We start from the raw sequence: 6332 nt of genomic DNA on the forward strand, positions 1-6332 counted from the left end.
TTGTTGGTTTTCAACAACTCCATTCTAGCATTTGTTGTATCTGTGATCTCTCAAGATCTTGTTTCCCTTCGTTCCGGAGTCATTGTGATGTTGCTCTTTTCAACCCATCATCTCGTTTGTCAAAGATCATGTTCTTTTCGTGCTTATCCATTTAACCAGAGTGTCGTGTCCTCTGCTCAAGTTCTTTTCATCTTATCTAGTCTTGTATCACTTTTTCAACCGGAGTGCTGTTCGAATTTGGTCTTCCTTGATCCCCTTCCTTAACCGGCGCGTTTTCAATATATATCTTCCCTTCAACCTCAAGGTTACGCAATGCTCTTTGTCCCTCGTTTCTAACGTAGTGTTTTCGACCTAGTTCACCTTCGTGGCATTCTTTTCTCGAATTTGTTCAACCTCGCAAGGTTCTTTGGTTTCACTCATTTGTAAAAGAAGCAACTTAGTTTTACCTATTCTCTTTCTCCTCCGTTTTCCCTCCGGTGCCATTCTAGATCTCGGGATGAGATCCTCTCGTAGTGGTGGAGTGTTGTAACGCCCCGAGACCGATGTGCCAGGTGTCGTGCAGTTATTCGCTGTTGTTGTGTTGTCATTGCTTGCGTGTCATGCATCTCATATCATGTCATCATGCGCATTTCATTTGCATACATGTTTGTCTCATGCATCCGAGCATTTTCCCCGTTGTCCATTTTGCAATCCGGCATTCCGTTCTCCTCCGGTGGTCATTTCTACCTTTCTTTCTTGTGTGGGGATTAAACATTTCCGGATTGGACCGAGACTTGTCAAGCGGCCTTGGTTTACTACCGGTAGACCGCCTGTCAAGTTTCGTACCATTTGGACTTCGTTTGATACTCCAACGGTTAACCGAGGGACCGAGAAGGCCTCGTGTGTGTTGCAGCCTAACACCCTTCCAATTTGGCCCAAAACCCACCAAACTCTGCTCCATGTCCTAGAGTGTTCGATCACGATCGTGTGGGCGAAAACCGCACCTCTTTTGGACTCTCCTAGCTCCACTTATGTCTATTTATAGACCCCCTCCTCCAAATCCCGGATCCCCTCGTCTCAAACCCTAGTTTTAAAAAAAACAGATCAAACCCCCACCGCCGCCGCCTCGGTATCCGTGCCCGATCCAGATCTGGATCTGGGATATTTCGGTTGATTTTCTCCTCCCGAAACCCTAATTTTCGAGCAATGTTTGACTGCTTGCATCTCCACAACTGTAGCTCCGTTTTGGGCATATGATATATCAAAATCTTGGTCTCGTCATGTACATCATTTCATTCCATTGCATCATTTGCATTTGAGGTAATCTTGATGCCCAAAATGCTGTTAGAAGGAGGCTTCGTGAGTTAAATTGCAGATCCGTTAGTTCATCATGCACTTTTGTCATTTTTGCCATGTTTAATTCGTGCATGATATGCCTTTGCTCCTTTGGGATGAATTGTTAAGCATTTTGCCTTCTTTCCAGAGGTGCCACCCATGCATTTTTAGGATGTGTGTGTTGTCTTGTGCAAGCTTGCGAAGAGAGGTACCTGAGATTGCTGATTTCAGAGACTTAGTGATTTTCACTAAGTCTGGGATATTTTAGTTCATGATGCTATATGTCCAGCTTGTTTCCTAGTGATCCGTGCCTCTTTTGAGGATGATCAGTAAGGGAGTTTTGATATTTATGTTATGCTCTATCCATCCATGTCTTTGTTTACATATGTGGAGTGCTCTAGGTTGACTCAATCGAGCTCAACTTTTGCTTCGTTGTTAATCTGGGCAGATCGTCAACTTGTTTGCGATTTTGCCGATGCTACCGTTAGTGTTCCATGCATGCTATGCCTTCGTTCTTGCCATGTGTAGCTAGCACATTGTGCCTTCTTGCTGGTCATATGCTTTCCTTGCCATGACTTGCACCGTAGTGAGTGCATCGAGCTCGTTTACATGCCTTCGTGAGTTATATTTCAGCGTGTCTCAGTTTTCACTAAGTCTGAAAACTGATTGTGTTCGAGCTATGTTCGTGAGCTCGGTAGAGTATTTTGTGAACCCTTTTGGCCCCAGGTCACTTTGGGTGTTTTGTTAAGCTTGTTGAGTAGCTCCATGCCATGTTATTACTTGTCATGTTCAGGTTTTGTATCATGTTGTTTTGCTGCTCCGAAGAGGGCTTCGTGATCTGAAATTTCAGGCTAGTGTTAATTTCACTAAGTCTGAAATCTGTTTTGCATATTCATTTTTTCCATGCTTGTTTGAACCTCTTAATGGATGAATTTGCCTATGTCTCAGTGCTAGTGTTTTGTTAACCATCTTGTGTACATCACTGCCATGTATTTTGTTTTCATGTTTGGTGGTTGTAGCATATTCATTTCGTTGCATTTAGATGCCTACTTGCTGTAAATCGCAGACCGGTGTCATATCTTAAAACGCTTGCCATTTCCAAACCGTAGCTCCGATTCCAATGATCTTCATATCGTTTTCAAGCGATTTCATCCCCTCTATCCAGTGGCACACTTGGTTTTCCAAGTTGATGCCAGGTTCATGCATTTCCTGTCATATCTTGCATTTTGCATCCCGCATCGCATCCCGCATAGCATATCATCATTTCATCATATTGCTTGGTCTTGCACGTGGTTGATTGTATCCTTGTTGCTTGTTTGTCTTGTTGGGTAGAGCCGGGAGACGAGTTCACTACCGAGGAGCCCGTTGAGTTTGCTTGTGAGGATCCAGTCAACTCTGACAACTGTGCAGGCAAGATGATCATACCCTCGAAATCACTACTATCTTTGCTATGCTAGTTTGCTCGCTCTTTTGCTTTGCCACTGCTACGATGCCTACCTTTTGCTTGTCAGCCTCCCAATTGCCATGTTGAACCTCTAACCCACCATTGTCCTAGCAAACCGTTGATTGGCTATGTTACCGCTTTGCTCAGCCCCTCTTATAGCGTTGCTAGTTGCAGGTGAAGATTGGAGGCCGTTCCTCGTTGGAACATTTATTTACTTGTTGGGATATCACAATATATCTTACTTAATTAATGCATCTATATACTTGGTAAAGGGTGGAAGGCTCGGCCTTATGCCTGGTGTTTTGTTCCACTCTTGCCGCCCTAGTTTCCGTCATATCGGTGTTATGTTCCCGGATTTTGCGTCCCTTACGCGGTTGGGCTATAATGGGAACCCCTTGACAGTTCGCCTTAAGTAAAGCTCTTCCAGCAATGCCCAACATTGGTTTTACCATTCGCCACCTAGCCTTTTCTTTCCCTTGGGTCGGCCAGCCCGAGGGTCATCTTTATTTTACCCCCCCCCCGGGCCAGTGCTCCTCTGAGTGTTGGTCCGAACTAGAGTCCTGTGCAGCGCCCCCTCGGGGCAACTCGAGGTTTGGTTTTAGTTGTACGGAGCGCTCATCTGAGTGTGCCCTGAGAAAGAGATATGTGCAGCTCCTATCGGGATTTGTCGGCACATTCGGGCGGTGTTGCTGGTTTAGTTTTACCCTGTCGAAATGTCTTGTTGTACCGGGATACCGAGTCTGATCGGAATGTCTCGGGTGGAGGTCTATTCCTTCGTTGACCGTGAGAGCTTGTCGATGGGCTAAGTTGGGACACCCCTGCAGGGATTTGAACTTTCGAAAGCCGTGCCCGCGGTTATGGGCAGATGGGAATTTGTTAACGTCCGGTTGTAGAAAACCCGAAGTTGACCTTAATTAAAATACATCAACGGCGTGTGTAACCGTGATGGTCTCTTTCCGGCGGAGTCCGGGAAGTGAACACGGTGTTGGAGTTATGCTTGACGTAGGTTGCTATAGGATCACTTCTTGATCATACTTTTATCGACCGTGCTTTGCCTTCTCTTCTCGCTCTCTTTTGCGATGTTAGCCACCATATATGCTAGTCGCTTGCTGCAGCTCCACCTCATTACTCCATCCTTCCTATAAGCTTAAATAGTCTTGATCTCGCGGGTGTGAGATTGCTGAGTCCCCGTGGCTCACAGATACTTCCAAACCAGTTTGCAGGTGCCTATGTTATCGAGCAGGTGACGCAACCAAGCTCAAGGAGGAGCTCGATGAAGATCTTGCCCTTTGTGTTGCTTCGTTCTAGTTGATCAGTAGTGGAGCCCAGTTGGGGTCGATCAGGGACCTTTGTCGCATTTGGGGTTCTTCTTTTATTTTGGTTCCGTAGTCGGACCTTGATTGTATCTGGATGATGTAATGCTTTATTCATGTAATTGTGTGAAGTGGCGATTGTAAGCCAACTATGTATCTCTTGCCCTTATGTATTACATGGGTTGTGTGAAGATTACCTCACTTGCGACATTGCTTTCAATGCGGTTATGCCTCTAAGTCGTGCTTCGACACGTGGGAGATATAGCCGCATCGAGGGCGTTACAGTGATGTTTTCTGGGCTACGAATGAATCGAAGCAAACTGTCCGAACCTCTAAAACCCCGAACCTCCTCTACATTGCGCATGGGCCTCCTTTTATACGCTAAAGGGGTCACCGACAGGTGGCAACGCAGAGGAGGGTAAAAACGTAAAAAGCGAGGTAGTTGATAAAGTTGCTTGTATAGTGCACCCTACCTAACCCTGACAGCAGGGGACAAGGGCATTAAATGCCCGTCTGAGTCGCCCGAACAGTGCAGAAAAGGACCGTTAGGGGCGCTACCGTTCGCCACGATGGCGATCTTGTCAGCTTCGCATGCCACTGCGCACCGCTGGCTGCACAGCCTCCCGCCACGCGCGCCCGGAGAGGCCCCCAGAGCGACACGTTGGTGGATGCGCTGGAGCGTGGGCGCAGAGTGGCCGCCTGCCGCGGCAAGCGCCTTGCCGCTGTTGTTATCTTGCCGGGTCCAGAAGCTCGTCGCTTACCGGGCCTCGGGGTACCTTATTTAGTCTTCCTGGCAAGCTCCTCTTGCCGGGGCCTTGTTGCCTTGCCGGAGCGCGTGGCGCGTCGCGGCAAGTTCCTTGGAGCGCCTTGGTTGGCCTTCCCGGCAAGCTCCTCTTGCCGGGGTCTTGTCTCCTTAGCTTAAATACTTTGTTCTTGGATGGCTCCAAGGGAACCTTGGGGGATCTTGGCGTTCGCCCGGCAAGCCTTTGCCGCGGGGTGCTGCAACTGCCCGTGCACAAGTTCGGGGTACTAGGGTACCCCTATTCTAGTACACCGACAGGAGCCCCTGGGCCTGGGCCAGACACGGTGCCGAGCGCTGTTGGGCCAGGCCCAAGACAAGGCACGGGCACATGCGGGCTGGGCCGCGCCAAATCTTGCTCCGCATCCACTGCGCTCTCCCATAACGGCACGCGTTGAATGCGGCATCGTGGTAGAGATCGTGGGTGGTCGTTTATTTGGAAGGCCGAAACGTCCGCCCCGTCCCTCTTTATAAGCAGAGGAAACAGAGGTAGTTCGTTCCCCCTCGCTGGTTGCTGCTACTCCTTCTTCACAAACTCCGCCGCTCCCCCCTTCTTCTCGAAGCCGAGAGAGCAGCGCTCCGCCCCCCCCCCCCCATTGCCACCAGCATCACCACGCCGTCGACTTTCCCCACCACCTCCGCCATGGCCCCGAAAGCCGACAAGGGAAAGGGTGTGAAGTCGGTCGAGGCGCAGCGGCTCGCGGTGCTGCGGAAGGAGCGGGCGATCTTCACCCCCCAGCTCGGCGTGCAGGAGCTGAGGGAGTACTTCTACCTCTTTTGGGCGACAGAGACGCGTGCGCATCCGCGCACGAGGGTACTCCCGGCCGCTGCCTCGGAGTTGGCTCCAAATGGGTATCCTTTCTTCCAGCTATTCTTCTATTGCGGGCTCTGCCCGCCCTTCTCGGAGTTCTTCTGTGATATTATGAACACATATGGCTTCCGCCTCCTTGACTTCACCCCCAATGTTGTCCTGACCATGGCAGTTTTCGCACACTTGTGCGAAAACTTTGTCGGAGTCCACCCTAGTGTTGCCCTTTTTCGCCACTTCTTCATACCTCGGCTAGAGAGAGGAGAGCCACTTGCCGGAGGGATTGCCTGGGTCTTGAGAGTCGGCAAGAAAGAGGCGTACTTGGAGGGTGAGCTCCGTAGCAAGTGGGAGGAGTGGAGAGCGGAGTGGTGCTGGATCGTTGAGGAGAATCCGCAGCCCTTCACTGCCGTGCGCCAAACTCCAATAGTGCGCGGCAATGACTGGAGCAACGTGGCCCCGGAAGACGAGAGGCTAAAGATCGCCATCACTAGGATTCTTCGCCTCAGGCTTGTCGGGCTCACCGTAGGTGCTGTCGGGGCAGATTTCCTCCGCCACCGCATTGCCCCCCTGCAGGAGAGGGGGAGGCCCGCTTGGGAATTCAAGAATTCGGCGGACATCATGAGGCTGCGGCCGGGCCTCAACTACAACTTCACC

Source organism: Triticum aestivum, chromosome 2A (genome assembly GCF_018294505.1).
Source record: "Triticum aestivum cultivar Chinese Spring chromosome 2A, IWGSC CS RefSeq v2.1, whole genome shotgun sequence".
Lineage (NCBI taxonomy): Eukaryota > Viridiplantae > Streptophyta > Magnoliopsida > Poales > Poaceae > Triticum > Triticum aestivum.